Raw genomic sequence first — 21,703 nt, 5'->3', positions numbered from 1 at the left:
GGGGACAGGGCTAACTCATGGAGAACAGGGTATTAAAGAATCAGCTTCTAATCAATCAGTAGAGCTAACAAACAGGGGAGTTTTGCAAAGGGGGTTTAAAAAGAGAGAGTGAGAGATGGATACACCTAACAAACATATTCTAAATTTAGGCCAACCCTTCCCCCCCCCACAAAAATACCCAAACAAAACCCCTACAAGAGGAAAAATAATGAAGGCAGAAATCCAGCAGCAGATTGGGGGCTATCCAGTTTATTGCACTGAATGCAGCATGTAGAATTACCTACCTTGTGGGCTTGTGATGTATGTCTGCCTTTGGTGCAAGGAACTCATGGCCCTCTGAGACCAACTATGGGCTTTTGAGACCAGAGTGGATAAACTGGAGAAGCTAAGGGAGACAGAGAGGTACACAGAAAAGACTTTCAGGGACATGGTAGGGCAGTCCCACACCCAATCTGACAGCCTTTGTGCTGTTGAGGAGAATGAAAGTCTTGGGGAAGGAGAACATCAGGCTGGAGTTGAGGGAAATAATCCCATAGTTGGGACCCTCCTTCCAGATGATGTCACACACCCTTACATTGAGGATACCTGTCTGAGGGAGGGGAGTCATTACTGGGAAGAGACAGGTAATAGTAATGGGGGATTCAATTATTAGAAATATAGATAGTTGGGTTTGTGCTGTCTAGGGGAACCACATGGTGAATTGCCAGCTGGCTGTGAAGTAGTGGAATTCTTGGGACAATTAGATAGACTTATGTGTGGTGCAGGTGGGCAGCCAGTGGTCGTAGTACCTGTAGGTACTAGTGACATAGGGAAAACTAGGAACGAGAGGTCATGGAAGCCAGATTTAGGCTGCAAGGTAAGAGATTAAAGTCCAGGACCTCCATGGTAGCATTCTCTGAAATGCTTCCAGTTTCACATGTAGGGCCAGTTAGACAGGCAGAACTGCAGGATCTCAATGCATGGATGAGACGATGGTGTTGGAAGGAGGGATTTAGGTTTATGTAGAACTTTGGGGAACTTTTTGGGAAAGGAGGAGCCTATACAGGCAGGATGGGCTCCACCTAAAGCTAAATGGAACCAAATTGCTGGCATGTATAATTAAAAAGGTTGTAGAGGAGTTCTTAAACTAAAGGATGGGAGAAAGCCCACACTTGGTTCAGACAGACATCCCTCAGAGGAGGATTTATTAAAGAGGATACTCTATATCCTAGTAAAGAGGAGAGGATAGAGGTTGATAAGGGACAGGTAGGAACTGAAGTCAGATGAAAAAGAGTTCCATTCAATTACATCATATGAAGGCAGACAACTAAATATTGACAAATTTTATACGGGCTTGTATAAAAATGCTAGAAGTTTAAATATTAGGAGGGGTAGACTTGAGTGCCTGGAATTAAATGAGGATATTGGTATAATAGGCATCACAGAAACTTGGTGGAGCAATGATAATCAATAGGACACAGTAATATCAGGTCTCGCTCAAAGGGGAGTGGCACTATATGTGAAAGAAAGCTGAGTCAAATATTGTAAAAATCTTAAATGAATCAAATTGTTAGAAATTCCATGCTTGAATAATAATAGTATGGCAGTAGGAATATACTACTGACCACCTGACCAGGATGTTGATGATAATTGTGAAATGCTCAGGGAGATTAGAGAGGCTATAAAACTAGAAAATCCAGTAAAGTGAGAGATTTCAACTATCTCCATATTGACTGTGTATGTGTCACCTCAAGATGCAGAGATAAAATTTATAGACACCATTAATGACTGTTTCTTGGAGCAGCTAGTCCTGGAAACCACAGTGGGAGAGGCAATTCTTGTTTCAATCCTAAGCAGAACACAGGATCTGATCCAAAAGGGGAACCACTCACTAACAGCAACCATAATATAATTACATTTAACATGCTTTGGGGGTGATGGTGGTGGGGATACCAAAGAAAATAACCACAATAGCATTACATTTAAAAAAGGAAACTAGTTAAACAGAAATTAAAAGGAACAGTCACAAGAGTGAAATGCCTACAAGCTGCATGGAAACTATTTAAATATACCATAATAGAGGCTCAAACTAAAAGTATATCCCATATTAAAAAAAATCAGTAAGAGGACCAAAAAAATGCTAACATGGCTCAACAACTGAGTAAAAAGAGATGATTAGAGGCAATAAGGCATCCTTTAAAGATTGGAAGTCAGTCCTACTAAGGAAAACAGAAAGGAGCATAAACTCTGACAAGTCAAGTGTAAAAGTATAATTAGCAGGCTGAAAAAGAATTTGAAGAGCAACTAGCAAAAGACAGAAAAACTAAAAGCATCAGAAGCAGAAAGGCTGTCAAATAATCAGTGGAGCCACTGGACAATCGAGGTGCTAAAGGAGCACTCAAGGAAGACAAGGCCATTGCACAGAAGCTACATGAATTCTTTGCATCGATATTCACTGCAGAGATTTGAGGGAGATTCCCACACCCGAGCCATCTTTTTAGGTGACAAAGCTGAGGATTTTTTCCTGATTGAGGTGTCAGTAGAGATGGTTTTGGAACAAACAGATAAATTAAACAGTAATAAGTCACCAGGAGCAGATGGTATTCACTCGAGTTCTGAAGGAACTCAAATATGAAATTTCAGAATTACTAACTGTAGTATGTAATCAATTGCTTAAATCAACTTCTATACCAGAAGACTAGAGGATAGCTAATGTAATGCTGATTTTTAAAAAAGGCTGCAGAGGTAATCCTGGCAATCATAGGCTGGTAAACCTAAATTCAGTACCAGGCAAATTGGTTGATGAACACGGTATGTTGGGCAAGAGTCAACACGGCTTTTGTAATGGGAAATCATGTCTCACCAATCTATTAGAATTCTTTGGGGGGGAGGGGGGTCACCAAATATGTGGACAAGGATGATCCAGTGGATAAAGCATATATGGACTTTCAGAAAGCCTTCAACAAAGTCTCACTCCAAAGGCTCTTGAGCAAAGTAAGCAGCCATGGAATAAGAGGGAAGATCCTCTCATGGATCAGTAACTGGTTAAAAGATAGGAAACAAAAGGTAGGAATAAATCGTCAGTTTTCACAATTTAAAGTGGTCTCCCAAGGATCTGTGCTGGGACCTGCGCTGTTCAACATATTCATAAATGATCTGGATAAGGGGATAGATGGTGAGGTGGAGAAGTTTTCAGATGTTACTAAATTATTCAAGATAGTTAAGCCTAAAGCTGACTGCAAAGAGTTACAAAAGGATCTCACTAAACTGGGTGACTGGGCAACAAAATGGCAAATTAAATTCAACATTGATAAGTGTGAAATAATGCACTCTAAAAAACATAATCCCAATACAAAATGATGAGTTCTAAATTAGCTGTTATCACTCAAGAAAGGGATCTTGGGGTCATTGTGGATAGTTCTCTGAAAACATCTGCTCAGTGTGCAGCAGCAGTCAAAGAAGTTGACAGAATGTTAGGAACCATTGGATGGATAATAAGACAGTAAATATAATACCACTGCATAAATTCATGGTATGCCCATGAATACTGCTTACAGTTCTGATTACCCCACCTCAAAAAATATATTAGAACTGTAAAAGGTACAGAGAAGGACAACAAAAATGATTAGGGGTATGGAACAGCTTCTACATGAGAAAAGATTAAAAACATTGGAACATTTCAGGTTGGGAAAGAGATGACTGGGTGGAGGGAGTGGTAGGGGAGATATGATAGAGGTCTATGAAATCATGAATGGTGTAGAGCAAATGAATAGGAATGTGTAATTTTCCTTTCTATATAACATAAGAACCAGTAGCCACCTAATGAAATTAATAGGCAGCAGGACTAAAACAAACAAAAGGAAGTTCTTCACACAACATATAGGCAACCTGTGGAACTCATTGCCAGGGGATATTGTGAAGACAAAAACTATAACTGGATTCAAAAAAGAATTAAATAAATTCATGAAGGATGGGCCCATCACTGGCTATTAGCCAAGATGGTCAGGGATGCAACCCCATGCTCTGCCTGTCCCTGAGCATCTGACTGCCAGATACTGGGACTGGGTGACAGGGGATAGATCACTTGATGATTGCCTTGTTCTGTTTATTCCCTTTGAAGCACCTGGCACTGGCCACTGACAGAAGACAGAATACTGGGCTAGATGGACCACTGATCTGGTGTGCCCGTTCTTATTTTCCAATGACACAATGGGCTTGGTTACACTAATGTAAATGGGGAGTAAATCTACTGAAGTCAATGGATTTACACTGATGTAAAACTGTGGTAAGTGAGATCAGAATCAGGCTGAGTGAATTAATACATGTGCCTCTGTGAAGACTTCTGATAACAGGGAGCCATCTGGTAGTGCATTTCATCAGAATTAATCTTTAACCACTTGCTTGCTACACAAACAGAATTAATACTGATTAGCCTTTCATCTCTGCAACATATGACACTTGCTTAAATCTTAACAGTGCATTGTAACATTTTGTGAATACAAAGTCTTAGTTTCTAACCCACCACTGAAACTGGTTAAACTATTACTACACAGTGTTATAAAGGTGACAAAGGGAGTGGGGGGGACACTTACAAATGCATGCATTATATTGCATAGCTGGTGGAATCTATTCAAAATTACAGGAGATGAACTTTCATTGTACAGGTCATGCTTAGTCCTTGTCACATGCACACTTGCCTGTTGAATTTCTCTCAGGACAGATGAGATTGGTATCTCTAAAAGTTCTCAGTTACATACCACCCTGAAACCATATTGTTATCTTCCGCAGAAACAAACAAACAATTTAGCCTGACCTACAGTTTATTGTGTAAAAAAAGAAAGAGAGATGGTCACTGGCCAGTGCCCCACTGTAGTAATAAAATGTCTAGACAGCAATTAACATCCATTTCCCCTAAGAATGCAACTGTGTCATCAGCAAATCTTTACTACTTTGCAAGGGACCAATCTAAATATGTTTAATCATTAATCAATTTCCAAAATCTGAGCAGGATTTGCTTCTCATGGGCTTTGTCTTAAAAACTGCAGCCTCTTTATGAGAAAAAGCAAACCGGTGGGAATCATTTTTGCCCCAATCCAGTGGGCAACCCTGTTCCCAAGAGTACTGGTATGTGGCTTATTTGGGCACACTGCACTTTCTGCATGCATTAACACTTTCAGTTACCTTGATTTCTTTCGGTTTCTCTCCTGTTTTTTTGTTTTTGTTTGTAGCAAACAGCAGAGACTAAGAGCATTCAGCAGGATTCTGCACAAACAGTGGTCCTTCATTGTTGGCTAATGTATCTGTCCTCTGACCTAGCTTTTAGTAGTACCCTTAGCCCACTCTCCACTTCTCCAGCAGGCCTCTTTCCCCCATGAGTTATTCTCTCATCTTGTGGGTGGAGACTCTTATACACCACTGATTACTGGAGATGCTTGAGATCACATTACACTTCCTGTCAAGTTGAGTGAAAAGGGAATTATTCTCTAGCTTCGTTCAGCAAATTCTAATAGAAAAAAATCCTCAGCCTACTCCCACTCCTGAAACAGCTACCCAAGAGGTAGAGAGAACAAAAAGTGGAGAGAATACACAAGGGAGGAGGGAACCAGTAAGGCCTAATTCTGACCTAAAGTGCACCAAATGGTGTAAAGCTACTAACGTCAACATCAGAATTTATCCTGATTTGCACTGGCTTATCTGAGACCAGCCTGAGGCACTGGGTGTGCACTAAAGGAATGGAAGAATATATGGAAGAATGTCAAAGGGGCCTAAGTGGCACTAACTGCCACACTGCTTCTTTACCCTTTGGAAACTTTCCCACCACCCAGTGACAGACCGACAGGGGTGGGCCCGGAGGGGGTCATGGCCCCTGGGCACTGGCCTGGGGTGCCAGCAGGGCCCTACTCTTTGAAGCCGCCCCTCAGCTTTTGCAGGCGGCCAGGAGCCGCTGGGCTTTGACATTCCTGGCTCAGGCCTGCCAGGGGCTGAAGGATGCCAGGGAGCTGCAGGGACCCCGCCCATGCAGAGGCCAGGCAGCCAACCCAACAGTGGGCTACAGGGCAGAGCCCCCCCACTTCCCACCACTGGGCAGCCTGGGGGCATCTACCCCTGTCACTCCCACTCCCAGTCCGCACCTGCCACCCCCACAATGAGGGAGAGGAATTGGGGAGAGTGGGAAACGGGCCCACAAGCCCCCCCCCCCCCCCCACAGGTCGCTGTTACCTCACTAACTAAAGACCCCACCAAAGACCCATGGTACGCCATTGCCACCACCCCACTAACTGAAGAGCTAAAAGCTTCTACTTTCAGTTTTGAACACAGACAACTGTTGTGACATTGCTATTGCTGTTCTGTTATACTAAGGGTATATCTACACTGCAGCTGAGAGCAGGCCTCCCAGCCTGGGTAGACAGACACAAGCTGGATCTGATCTAACAAGCGCGCTAAAAATAGCCGTGTGAGTACTGCAACACAGGTGGAAGCAGGGGTTGCCTACCCAAGTACAAGCCCACCCAACCCCCGGAGTCCATACTTGGGTGGGTGGCCTGGGCTGCTGTAACGTCCACACTGCTATTTTTAGTATGCTAGCCTGAGCAGACCAAGCACATGTCTGTTTGCCCGGGTTGGGAGGCACGTGCCCAGCTGCAGTGTAGACACACCCTAAGACTACAGAAAACAGTTACAAATCTGCTTTAGCGATAATTATTTTTATCTAGCTAAGATTCAAACAAGTAGGATATGGGAGAATTACTGCATGAACATTGATGAGTTTTTGGAAATTGAGTTCTCTCTTAAGGCAAACATTTTCTATTTATCTAGCTCCCCATCACCTTTGTATCTGAGTGCCTCACAATCATTTAATTTGTATTCCGCACTCTGTCATGCCTGCATGTGCATAAAAACATAAGAATGGCTATACTGGGTCAGACCAATGGTGCTGCTGGAGGAGTGGAGTGTTGGTTAAGGCTACTTCTTAGACACCAGTATCATGTCTTCCAACAGTGGCCAGTGCCACATGCTTCAAGGGAATGAACAGAACATAGCAAGCATTGAATGATCCATCCACCATCATCCACTTCCAGCATCTTGCATTCAGAGGCTCAGGGACACCCAAACCATGGGGTTGCATTCCTGACCATCTTGGCTAATAGCCATTGATGGACCTATCCTCTATGAAGTTATCTAATTCTTTTTTAAATCCAGTTATGGTTTTCACCTTCACAACATCCTCTGGAAACGAGTTCCATAGGGTGATTGTGCGTGTTGTGAAGAAGGACTTCCTTTTGTTTGTTTTAATCCTGCTGCCTATTAACTTAATTGGGTGACCCTTGGTTCTTGTGTTACATGACAGGATAAATAGCACTTCCTTATTCACTTTCTCCACACCATTCATTATTTTATAGACCTCTATCATATTCCCCCTAATTGTCTCTTTTCCATATTCCCCCTTAATTGTCTCTTTTCCAGGCTGAAATAGTCCCTGTCTTTTTAATTTCTCTTCATAGGGAAACTGTTTCATACCCTTAATCATTTTTGTTGCCCTTCTCCGTACCTTTTCCAATTCTAATATATCTTTTTTGAGATGGGGTGACCCACAGTATTCAAGGTGTGGGCGTACCATGAATTTATACAGTGGCATTATGATATTTATTGTCTTACTATCTATCCCTTTTCTAATGGTTCCTAACATTGTTAGCTTTTTGACTGTCACTGCACATTGAGTGGATGTTTTCAGACAACTGTCCACAATGACTCCAAGATACCTTTCTTGAGTGGTAACAGCTAATTTAGGCTTCATCATTTTGTATGTATAGTTGGGACTTTGTTTTCCATTATGAATTATTTTGCATTTAGCAACACTGAATTTCATTTGCAATTTTGTTGCCCAGTCACCCAGTTTTGCAAGATCTCTTTGTAACTCTTCACAATCAGCTTTGGACTTCACTATCTTGAGTAATTTAATATCATTTACAAACTTTGCCACCTCACTATTTGTCCCCTTTTCAAGATTATTTATGGATATGCTGAACAAAACTGGTCTCAGTTCAGATCCCTGGAGGACACCACTATTTACCTCTCTCCATTATGAAAACTGACTTTTATTCCTACCTTTGTTTTCTATCTTTTAACCTATCCAAGAGAGGACATTCCCTCTTATCCTATGACTGCTTACTTTTCTTAGGAGCCTTTGGTGAGAGATCTTGTCAACAGCTTTCTGAAAGTCCCAGTATACTATGTCAACTGGATTACCCTTGTTCTCATGCTTGTTGACATTCTTCAAGAATTCTAATAGATTGGCGAGGCATGATTTCCCTTTATACAAGCCATGTTGACTCTTCCACAACAAATTGTGCTCATCTATGTGTCTGATAATTCTGTTCTTTACTATAGTTTCAATCAAGTTGTCAGGTACTGAAGTTAGGCTTAACAGCCTGTAATTGCCAGTATCGCCTTTGGAGCCTTTTAAAAAAATTGGTGTTACATTGGTTACCCATCAGTCATCTGGTGCAGAGGCTGATTTGAGCAATAGTGAGTAGGGCTGCAATTTCATATTTGAGTTCCTTTCAGAACAATTGGTTGCATACTGTCTGGTCCTGATGACTTATTACTGTTTGTCCCAAAGCCTCCTCTACTAACACCTCAGTCTGGAACAGTTCCTCAGATTTGTCACCTAAAAAGAATGGTTCAGGTATCAGAATCTCTCTTCCACCCTCTGCAGTGAAGACCAATGCAAAGAATTTATCTGGCTTCTCCACTATGACCTTGTCTTCCTTGAATGCTCCTTTAACTTCTCTCTTGTCCAGTGGCCCCACTAGTTTGGCAGGCTTCCTGCTTTTGATGTAATTAACATTTTTTTTTTTTTTGCTATTAGTGTTTGTGTGTTTTGCTCTTCAAATTATTTTTTGGCTTGCCTAATCATACTTTTACAGGTGACTTGCCAGGATTTATGCTCCTTCCTTTTTTCCTCAATAGGATTTGACTTTCAATTTTTAAAGGATGCCTTTTTGCCTCTAACCCCTTCTTTTACTCTGTTGTTTAGGCATAGTGACATTTTTTTTTGGTCCTTTTACTATTCTTTTTAATTTGGGGAATACATTTAATTTAAGCCTTCATTATGGTATTTTTAAATAGTTTCCATGCAGATTGCAGGCATTTCACTCTTCCTTTTAATTTCTGTTTAACTAGCATCCTCATTTTTGTATAGTTTCCCTTTTTGAAGTTAAATGTTACTGTGGAGGGCTTTTCTGATATTTTCTCCCACAGAAGAATGTTAAATTTAATTACATTATGGTCGCTATTATTGAGTGGTTCAGCTGTATTCCCCTCTTGGACGAGATCCTGTGTTCTGCTTAGGACCTAATCAAGAAATGCTTCTCCTCTTGTGGCTTACAGAACTAGCTGCTCCAAGAAGCAATTATTACGGGTGTCTAGAAACTTTATTTCTGCATCCTGTCCTGTGGTCAAAATGGGGATAATTGAAATCCCCCATTATTACTGAGTTTTCTATTGCTATAGCCTTTCTGATCTCCCTGAGAGTTTTACAATCACAATCACCATCCTGGTCAGGTGGTTGATAGTATATTTCTACTGCTAAACTCTTATTATTCAAGCTTGGAATTTCTATTCATAGAGATTGTATGATACAGTTTGATTCATTTAAGATTTTTACTGTATTTGATTCTGTGCTTTCTTTCACTCCCCCACCAGCATGACCTATTCTGTCATTCCTATATATTTTGTACCCTGGTATTACAGGGTCCCATACAAGCAATGCAAAGCATGTACAAGCAAAACACATAAAACAATAATGTGAACACCATCAACTTTCTTTAAAAATGTTTCCAAGTTATTAATAAAGAAACAGTTTAGACTGATGAACAGAGAGATACAAACTTTATTTATTCAGTACTGAACATACATAGTGCATTATGTAGAGCCAAATAATCTTGGTTCCTGTGCATTGTGTGAATAAAATGGGCTGTGGGCTAGGATGCAGTACAGGACATAGGAGTGGAGGCATGGGAACCTCTATGGCGGGATGGACAGGAGCAACAGAGCCACTTGGCAGATACAGCCAAATAAATGTGTGTTTTAGCCTGTAGATTGTGTAATTAAAGATCACTGTACCTCCCCAAGTCCCCTCAGTGCTCAGCAAGAGTGAGACCTCATAAACAATCCACACAGTGGACTTTCACCCGTTCCTTGGAGCAGTACACACCCTCTGGGAAGGAGTGGGAACAGAGAATGGGCTAATGGTACATTCACACTGTCCACAGAACCACCTCAGCATAAATGGTGGTATATTACAAAGTGAATTGGAATTTGCACTCTCTGTTTGTATAAAGTCCCCATCACCATGGAATCTGAGCACCTTCAAGCAATTTTAAACTTTAAATCCTACCTCACAGAGTTTCGCTTTGTACGTAAGTTCAGTGTAAGTGGGTTCCATTGTTTGTTTGCATGCACACACGCTTACATGTACATAGGCCCAGCAATTTTGTTCAGGAAACGCAGTGGTCATTGGACAAAAGCTGAATGGGCTTTCCTTTTTCCTTCCCTCTTTGTGCTTTAAGTTTCATTGTTAAATGCCAACAGGTTTTTTTGTTTGTTTGTGCGCAAAGGACTTCAACTCCTTAAAGTTCTCTGAAAAATTTGCATAATTGTCCATTATCCTAGTCCCTTATTCTCTGTCTTTCAATGTTTGCTCCTATTAACATTTCACAATATATCAATCACTGATCCCTGGCACTAGCACAATTCATTTTCTGCAAGATGTTATTGAGATTGTAAATAAATGCCACAGCATCAAGGGGCAGACAAGACGGAGCCTGTCAAATCTGGAAGTCGGCAGCAAAGTTATAATTACAGCAGACTGGTGTGAGGTGAGTTCCTTACATCCATAGATTTAATTGTCATCAGCTGCTGGGGAAGTTGGGGCAGAGAGGGAAGATGGAGAGTGACAGGGGTAAAGAGTGTTAGTTAACACTCCCAAATAGACTGTTTTTGCTATTCTAATTACTTGGTTTGTTAATAAGACATCAGCAGAATAATCAGAGACCCTCATGCTTAAAGACAGCATTTGCACAAAGGTTTGTTACACAGAGAGTATTTTAACTGTATTAATTCTAAAATTACAAAATCCTATGAGCTGAGCTGGTGGGCCAAATATTCAAAGGGGCCAACCTTGGCCTCCAAATCTGTGCAGATTTGGTTTAGGTGCCAAACCATTTATTCTTACAATTCTTTATGTACTTTCATTTGCATGTACAAATTATTAGAGCCCTGATTTGGTGACCCATACTTAAATGGAGTTGTATTTCTGCATGTGAGTACTTCAGTGGGACTGCTCATGGAAGGAAATACTACTCAAAGTGAATAAAAGTTGCAGAATAAATCTTTAGGGGTCTTGCAAATACTGCTTTTGCAAGTGACATCATTTGCGTGCACAAATGAGGCCATCTTTTGAAAATGTGTTCAGGTCTGCCTTTTATTTAGCAAAAAAAAAAAATCAGACGATAACTCATTAACTGGAGAGAAAGAGGAAGTAATTTGCAACAGTGAAACCAATTATTTGTTAACCCTCTGAATCACAACATTTAGATTGAGATAACTCTCTGAATCTAGAGTTCCCCAAATTCCAGAGAGGTTTGGATTCAGCATTCTTGTTTAGGCCTATTATAGGAGTAGGCTGGAGCAGCAACATTCAGATCTTGATCCAAGCATTTCCATTGTTTGGAAAGTTTTGGATCTGTGCTTCAGGTATAAAGTCCACCACTAGTTAACTCAAATAACATAAGAGATAGAGATGGTTGGAGAATTTCCATCAAAATGGGGACGGGGACAAAAATAGCAGGTGAAAATTTCAGTGAAAATGTTTTCTGTTTTCCAGCCAGCTTTACCCAGACACCCTGTTTTACGTGTCTATTTTATGTGGCTCTTGGACGAGCTTATTGTGGTCAAATGGACATAGAATGAAGGCAGCTCATTTGACCCCCTTTGCAGATCTCCTTGTCATTTAGAACCCCTCTTCACACCGTGAACATAGTGCTACAGTGCGGTAGATAGCGATAGTAATGCTATTGATGATGGGTACAAGGATTAAATGTAAAGAAAGCAAAAAAACCTCAAAACCCAAAACAGACAAACAAAAACCCCAAAACAAACGACCGGCATGCTAATAATTATCTTGTAAATATAAGTGTACTGTGGATTATTATCTATACTCTACAGACTTGACCTTGCAAGTCCATGTGGTATGTAACAGGGAGCGCAAGGGCAGGTGGAAGCTGCACCTGGGAGCCAGTAAGGTTAAGCAGTCTTCTCCATAGATACAGATACAGTCTTCTTCATAAAAGCATACACCTCCAGCTCTTTGCATGCCCACTCCCTCATGCTGAAGAAAGCAGGGTAAAAGAAGGAGAAGGGTGTGGGAGAAGAACGGAAACATCTGAGGAGACAGATATGAATGAAGTGATTATTTATGGCTTCTTTCATAAGCTTCCTCTGCTCCTGGACAGGAGTAATTGGGTGGCTAGGAAGTATTATTCTCAATGCAGTATTCTAATATGCTCCCTCTCCAGTGCCTCCCCTTTTACCTAGCCGTTATGTGTGTAGCACTACATATTTGCACTGCGCAGGATCCAGCCTCCGTGCTATCAGTCAGGAATGGCTTTTATGGGAATACACCCAGAAGGAAGAAGTTACACATTTTGACTGATGAAAACATAAGCCTAACAGAATGAAAAGAACAGTAACTTCTCTCAGGCTTAATAGGAAAAATCTCCCTTTTCAGTCATCGTCTTCTATGGAGTTGTCAGGAATGGTGCACTGCTCTTTGATGAGAAGCATGATGCTCTTTCAAAGACAAGGGGAATCTTCTATAAATAAATAAATACTGTGCCTGTAGCGCAGGATTCATTTGAGTCAAGAGTTTAAGACTGAGATTTGCCAAAAAAATAGTCAGAGCTTTGGACCAAATTTACCAATGGGACAAGTGAGCAGAACTCCTGTGCTACTATGGAATCTAGCTCAATATCTGAAGGTTTTAATCACATTACTTTAAGTTTCAATTTCATCAAGAGTTAACCATTACCGTGAAAGGCAGGTATTCTTCCGACGTCTAAGATACTTAGCAAACGTTGACACTTTTTAACACTCAGTGCTGCAGGAGGAGTGCTGAAGTTTTTGTTACTTCACAGTAAATTGTAACAAATTAGTGTAACCTGCCTCAGTCCTCTATCTTGCTGCAGTGTCAAGAAACCACTCCGGTGATATACCTCTCTGTACACACGAAGTCACAGAAAATTGGTGCATAGCTGCAGACACAGGGACTTTGTATTCACAATATATGTGACATGCATAGACACGCATTCATGCCAGTATACTATTAATCACTATTCAATTTATGAAAGCTATTTTACAGACTACTTCTATTACCCCTGTCTGATGAGTTGTTTACATACCACCATGGGAATTCCATTCTTTAGACAGTAGGGAAGCCATGCACAATGCCCTTTTTATTTTTAAATATTCACCATTCAATACTTCTATTTGTTTTTAGAGTGCTGGTGACTGTCATTGTACTGTAATTGTAAATCCTGAAGCTTCATCAGTATTACTTACAACTTCTGCAGAGCTCAATGAGTATGTGCTACTGCCCCAACTCTGAACGTACTCCACTGTGTGATGGGATCCTGCAAATTCCCTTTCAGAAGTCCAGGTATGAAGACAGAACTTTATGAGAAAAAAGTTTATGCTCTTAAACAATCAAAGAAGAGTGTGTCATAGCATCAGAAATGAAAAAGACCTGTTAGGTCATTTAGTTTATCCGCTTGGCAGTAGAGGATTGTTTTCTATATTATGTCTGTGTACTTTTTACATCTTACAGAAGGAACACTCTGGAATATACAGAGCTGGCGAGAGGACAAATATTCCATTTTGCAGCAACATCAAGGTTTCAGAGCACAGTTTTTCAATCCAGATCATTCTGAATCTGACGAAGTAAGGGCTTGAAAGTGGGTCTCCCACCTTCCAGGCCAGTGTCCTAATCACCACTTTCTAGAGCGTCTCTCTTTCTCATGAAAACTTTCTCAAAATGCATACATATCCGCAAAGCATTTTGGTTCCAACCAGCTCTAAAAACAAGTGTAATTGTTTGTGAGACGTTCAGATATTATGGTGTTGACTGCTGTACAAATACCTCAGGCAAATCCTGTCAAGTACTGAGCACCTGCACACCCCACTGATGTCCATGGGACCCTCTCAGAACTTGCCTCTAGATGGATGGATGAAGACAAATCAAATGAAAAAGTCTTGTTAGGTATTTGATTATACTGAGCTTTTAGGTTGCAAAAATTTAAATTTCAACTGCTTGGGGAAAAAAAGGAAGGAGAGAGAATACGAGTGTAGGTGTCTAAAACATTATATGATATTTAAATAAAGAGTTGGTTAAGAAACGTCAAAAACCATGTATGAAACAAATCCTCACAACGATTATCACAAAGTTCATTCACAAAGACTGAGAGACACACTCATGGACTTCTTGCCACACAGATGATTGTTCTTTAAGTCTTAGGTATTGCACATAAAAATCAGTGGTATTTTAACAGATTGTAAAAAAAAAAGAGTCCTACTAGCAATAATAAAACAAAGTTCACCCTTCCTGAGACAGATGAACATATCCTCTCCCCTAATCAGCAGAAATTGCCAGCTAAGTTGCTGTAGTCTCTGCAGTCAATTTCATTTAACACAATTTTGGAAATATTGTATTTAAAAGTCAAAAAAAAAAAAAAAAAGTAAGTTAAATCTGAAAGTGACTTTACAGTTTTGCTTTTAATTCCATCAGGTTCCACTTAAGTGAACGGAATGTACTTAGAGTTGCTATTGTGACTTTATGGAATTTTCAAAACTTGCACTCAAAAAACCAACAAACTTGTTAGGCTGTAACTTCATTTTTCTGCAGATGCAGTTTAAAGCTCTCAATCTATAACTGTGAAGAGAACACATTTTAATTTTAAAAAGTGAACATATGCCCAGATTATTCAAGGGATTTTGCTATGATTAAGAAGGGAATCCAGGTCTGTTTAAGTAGAAATCTGACTAGGTATCTGATCTCTTTTTTTCTAGATGTCCCCAATGTCTGCGATCTGTGATGTATTAATTTTGTGGAAATTCAAGCCTGAGCTGAAGACTAGAGAGTTTGTGTAAGACAATAGGACTATGGACCATTATATCTTTTTCCTAAAGGACTGTCATTCCTTCAGATCTTTATGAAAAACAGTCCTATGGATTTTAATAAACATGGAACCCATAAAGTGTTATAGACAATAAATAGAATTCTATAAAATTTACTAAAATACTAATTGAATTTAATAGATGGTGCTACCCTTTCTAAATAATTTTGAAACCGTTCTATGATATTCAATAGAGAATGATATCCTAGCTATAACATTTTGTAGGTTGCTTTAAAAGTTCCATTAAATATTCTAGGACTTTTCCCTACTGGAAGGGGAAACAAACAAAAAAAGATAGATAGCAAGACATTAGCAATCTTGAACAATGATTTCAGACATCTTTAATGCTTTCTGTCCCACTTCCACGGATGCACTACATAATTTAAGAGGGGCAGCATAGAGAAACTAGGGATCATTTGAAGATTGATTTCACCCTCTTTCAATACAGTACAAGCTGTTTGTTTAAGGAAACCTTCCACAAGACTCTTGGGACTATTCCTCTTTTGTCACTAACAAGAAAAAGTTTTGTAATTTACATGGAGGAGATGTAAACAAGTAGCTGACATACATAAATCTCACAAAAACAACAAGAGTCCTTTAGCACCTTAAAGACTAATAAATTTCTGCAGGCATAAACTTTCGTGGGCTGCAACCCACTTCGTCAGATGCATGAAATGGAAATCAGACTTCAGGAAGAAACTGCAGAGCTGGAAGTCATATGCGAACTTGACACAATCAGACTGGGTCTGAATAGGGACTTGTAATGGTTATCCCATTACAAGAAGTAATTGTCACTGGTCACACATTCTCACCTTCTAATCAACGGTTGTGAATAGGCCTCATCTACTCTAACTGAACTGACTTTGTTAGCACTTGCCCTCACCATTGTTGTTTCTTACCCTTGGATGTATATATATATATACCTCCTATCTGTGATTTCCATTTCATGCATCTGACGAAGTGGGTTGCAGCCCACGAAATCTTATGCCCGCAGAAATTTGTTAGTCTTTAAGGTGCTACAGGACTCTCATTGTTTTTGCTGTGTACAGACTAACACGGCTACCCCTCTGGAATAAATCTCACAGATAATTCTCTCAAGATGAAAGTCTGTGGGGGGATGCACACGGTTCTCTTCATTACTTAGGCCCTCTATGTGAAACAGGGTGAGCAGTCATGCAGGTCTTCTTCCCTCACCCCTTCTCCTACATACTGGCCCCAAGTAGACTGGGGATGGACCTAATGGCTTTGTACTCACACAGATCAAAGGGCCTGAAATCCCAGCATCACATGTAGGCTGTGTAGGAAAAGGGGCCACTGTTCCAGGACACATGTCGGAATAGCAGCCATGGAAAGGCTGAACTGCAGCCTGCCTACAGGTTGGGTAAGGTGAATTCAGTCTGTCCAATCTCTGTGGGACGCCCTGCAGAAAGTCAGATTACCAGGCCTTTGAACTTCCATTCTAGGAAGCCAAAAAAGGAACCTCCTTGAAATCTCTATTTTTAGGGCTTCCCCTTTTGGCGTGTAAGCGATAGTCTGATCTTAGCTATCACTCTTAGGAGTATACCCTCAAACCTCCATCTATAAAAACTGCAGTGCTTTCCTTTTTAACTTAAACTATAGTATAGTATGGAAAATGTAAGAGAAACTCTACACAGAAAAGCGGAGGAGGAGAGGGTGTCAAGCTACTCAAATTAATCTAATATATTTTGTTTCTTGGATTGTTTGCCATTGTTTGTAAGGAACCTGTGCTTAACAGGCTTTCACAGCAGTGTCAGAGACTGATGTGTGTCTATGTATAGTACAGAGATAGGTGTGAACAAAAATCTTGGTTGGAAATACTCTCAAACTTTGGGAATGTTCAGATCCAGAAGGATAAAAATTTTGCAGCTGAGGGCTGGTACGTGGCATTAGAATACCATCCAAGCTGTATTCTCTTTAACCCATATTTGAGAGGAACGGGCAGAAGGGAGAACTTCTTTTTGCCCTTTTCATCTAGCACATATTTCATGGCATCACAAGAAGTTGGCTGGTGGCTTAGATGATCTAAAGAACCTCTCTGCACAGAAGATGGATCCAGATGGCAATACCAGAGCCAAACCTACTCATACTTTGCAGAAGTTTGGAGCTGAATTGGGATTTTGGAGCTCAGGTCCATCTGGCAATATACAGAGCAAACTAAGAAATGAATACAGGGTACAAGGGTTGAGCCCACTCTAGGGTGAACCTCTTTTATTAGTAGACATTCATTTTCCCTAAGAAGCCCCTTTTCACATAGTTGCAGTATTTACAGAATATGCCCTTTGCACTGCCAATATACAATATTCAGTTGCTACCGTAAAGGTTTAAATCTAGGACATTGATGCTAAACTGTCACTTAGGGAAAACACCAGCTCTAGGGTGAGAAATATGCCATAGCATTTTGTTGTTCAATAACTGCCCTCTGGCTGTACCCCTCTTATGTGAAGTAACCAGGGTCACAGCACGGAACTGAGAGAGGGTGGAGATGGTATCAGCCATAGCCCATAGACTACACTCTTCTTTTCTGGCTTGCTTGGTTAATAAAAGGTTGGTGGGTGGGAGATTCCACTGTGCTGTGCTGGGCAGGGTTGTGGAGTGCAGCTTATTCCTCTTCTGTATGCTGCAGACCGCACTCAAACTCATAGCACAGCTTTTGCTGTTTGTTTAAGAGCAGTCAGGACCAGAATCAGCTAGGTGAAGAAGGTACAAGGCATAGCCAGGATCAGGAAGCAGCTTGCACTCCTAGCACCCTATCCTACAAGAGTTCCCTTCTAGTCCTTAGTCTCTTAGCTGTCTCTGGCAGTGCACTTCCCTCCCTTTCCCCCACCATCGATAATAACTGGTTCTAAACTTGGCGAGTCCATAGATCCTTTCCCGCTCAGAGCCCAGACCTGCAGATCCTTGGATCCTGTGCTAATCCATCCCTGATAGTGACTCTGCATTCCAACTTTGGAACACTTCTATGCACCTCAGGATGCCTCAGACTATGTTTTCACGCCCTCTCCCCTGCCCCAACATTCAGACCTTGTGCATGTTTGCCCAAGAAATGAAGCAGTGTATTTCAATCTGAAATTTTGTTGTAATAATTTGCATTTGACCTGAAAATGCAAGACTTAATTTAGATTTTATGTGGAAACAGTGGGTAGAGCAATAGCTTTATTACTGAGCTTTTATATATAAGCTTGGTAGTTATATCCTGCTTGCCAGTGAATATTTATTCATATGATACAACTGACACCCTTTACTCCGTGAGCCACATGACCTGAATAATAGGAGTGGTGTAGGTCATGACAGGTGCGTTGCCACAGTTGTGATGGAAGCTTGTAGAATGCCTGACTCAAGTCAGTGCTGTCAGCTTTTATGAAAATAAAAGGCTATGTTCTTTTCACATAAGAAACGAAAAAAGATTTCAGATGATCTGTTACCTGGTTAAACACACAGACATAGACACGTGATGATGTATATACACACACACAGACCCTATATATATTAATATATATAATCAGAATGGGCCCCATATTGAAATACTCAACATCCTGACTTCCTTAACAACATTGTCCTCTTATAGGCCAGGGTATACTGAACAAAAGGGACAATCATCTCTTAAGCTGCTTCAGTAAATATTGCTGGTAAGTTATGGTACTTCCATGGAAGCATGACGCCATAATATTATCCAATCAGTATTAGCTGATGCTGTGATGCCCTTGTTGGAAGTGATTCTTTTTCTTGATGTTTTCTCTGGAAATAACATTTTTTTTAAAGTGCCAGAGCTCTTACCAGTCATTTAGATCAAGTTCTGAAAATTCTTACCTACTTACATTCCTCATAACATCCTGTTTGAAGGCTCTCACAGTTCATTGAACCAGTTCAGCCTAGCTCTAAACATAAATAAACACAAGGCAGTCTTGTCTCTTATGCAACTCTTGTACACAAGATCACAACAAGATTGTGGGATCTACTTAAGAGCTCAGTGCCATCTACAGCAACAGAAAACAGAATAAAATATCAGGCATGCTCCTGCAACAAACTTGTGGAAAACACACACAAAAAGAAGGCACTGAACAGTCATTTAGGCTTTTCTTTAAGAGTCCTGCCTAACTAGGCCACCCATGAGCTATGTGCCTAGTATTCAGACAGCTAGCCTAAAAAAGGATCTGGCTTTTGCTTATATTTATTAAATCTTCAGGAAGAACCCATCAATCACAACAATGGGTTTTAAATGTTTTCTGGGAGAGGGGAGTCCCATAAACTCTCTTTGAAATGTCTTTTGCTGAAGGTAAAACATCTGAAGAACATAAATAGCTGCTCCTCTTTCCAATGAGTAACCTTGTCAAAGTGGATAGAATAGAAGGGATGGGGGAGGGGTGCCATCATGAAAAGGAAAAGCAATAAAAGATTCCTTATGACAGCAATTTACACATTTACTGCTCTTTGATATGTTAACTAGATTTTGCAAAATGGAATTCTTTGTCTTTTAGAGATCCTTTGGCAGTGATAGTTCACAGCCAGAACAACGTTTTGCAATAGACATAATGCATCTTCTAATTAATAAGGTAACTTGGGCAACCTCTCTAAATCAGTGACCTCATTATAGCAGGATACAAGTGAATAGTTGTTCATAAGGAAGGAAAGCTCCTCATAACACCAGTATCATTATTTACTGTGTGCACTGACTAAAGTGTATTGGATTAAATACCAGGGGATCAATAGGTTATGGGCCCTATTCACTAAACTTTTACAATGCCTTACGGAACCTTTGATTCTAGAAAACAGAACTTTTCAATTCAGAAAATTAGTGATGAAGTACTGCAGATTTCCAGTTTGCATATTCAGCAGTTCATATGATGCAAATTGTCCAAATGTAAAAAAAAAATAAAAAAATAGGGAGGTCAATATGTAAGCTAAAGTGAACAGCATTTTAAAATGATTTTCTTATATACACACACACTGCTGTGAAATAGAATGTAATATTAGTCCATGAATGTGATACACATTTTAACATAACAGGACAAAATTTGATATATCATTCAGAACTGTATTATTATAGGAATTAACATAGAGGCACCCACATCAACAGAAAATATGCTTCGTCCTGAAATATGGCTATCAGTCTAAAGACTCTTCCCTGGAAATATATTCAGTCACTAAATTAGGATCAATATCATAGCAATTGAATGCATTTTCGTTGTGCTAGCAAACATACGCAGAGGTGGTTGCATTTCAGTGGTGTGGAAAGTGATTCATATTGATTCAGTGGAATTATTCAGGCTGAGAGTTGCTATATAAATGTAAGATATTATTATAATTATCATTATGACATATGGCAGTAAGAATACTAAATAGCAATTACATTTCCAATAGCTGATATTAATAGCATTTTCAGCAATTCCTTTCAAGCACAGAGGACTGTCCAATTTAAAATGGCTCATAATATTTAGGTATAGTGCAGTAATTTTTTTTTGTCAAATGTTTATCTATCCCCAGATGCATTTTGTTCAGCAGAAGTAGGAGCACCCAGAATCCGAGTACATGGATATATTATGCTATTGTCTTCCCCATATTATTAGCCTTTTTTTAACTACTTATGACCTTCTCCTAGTCAAGACCCACACCTCTTATCCAATCTTTCTTCATCCTGTCATCTCCCAAACCTTGACTTCAAACTCCTGGGTGTTATCTTTATTCCTATGTCTCACACATTCTTTTCCTTCCTTTCCTTTTTCTGCTCCTTTGAAACGCCTAGTCCATGTCCACAAATTCACCATGATCAACAACCTGAATTGCATTCATAGGGGTTGCACTGAATGGGAGACACATACAATTATGCATCATGTACATACATCTACAAGGACAGAATGTTTTAGCATGACAGTCATTATTATCTGCATTATTTTTGCAAGATAATATAATCTGTAAAGAAGCTAATAGAAAGTTACTAGACAGCCTGCTTTATTTTTCTCATCATGGAGAAAACTGAATTTATATTTCAGAATACAGTCTCTGCTAAGTAGTTTTGATCCAGCTCCCATTCCAGTTTTTAAGAGGCGCTGGATCAGATGCATTGTTTATGTGTTTCTCCTAAATGTTCCCATATGTCATGAAACTTGCAGTAGACATAGCCTGATAAACACAGAAGAGGAAGAAGAACCAAGTGACAGTAACATGGGCTAATGTTGAATGAATCTCTCCAGCAACAGAACCACTTATATATTCAGGACAGATTTTTTTCCTAATGGTACAGCCCTTTTCCTCCCTATTTCTTAAGGGATGCACCTTGACTGTTTTAATGTCTAACTGTTGAAATTTTACAAAAGAACCCGCAGCCCAGATTCTTCAGGTTCTGATATCAGACCCATCATCATGGTATTGTCACACCTTCCACTAGTGCTTTAAGTGATGCAACTTACATCTATCACATATAGTTCTTTCTGTCTCTCATTCTCTCCCCAAGGACAATATTATGATGTGAAGTTTTT

Source organism: Emydura macquarii, unplaced genomic scaffold (genome assembly GCF_026122565.2).
Source record: "Emydura macquarii macquarii isolate MOO-44397 ecotype Brisbane River unplaced genomic scaffold, CSIRO-AGI_Emac_v2 contig_431, whole genome shotgun sequence".
In the NCBI taxonomy this organism is placed as follows: domain Eukaryota; kingdom Metazoa; phylum Chordata; order Testudines; family Chelidae; genus Emydura; species Emydura macquarii.
This window is presented reverse-complemented; position numbering follows the sequence as displayed.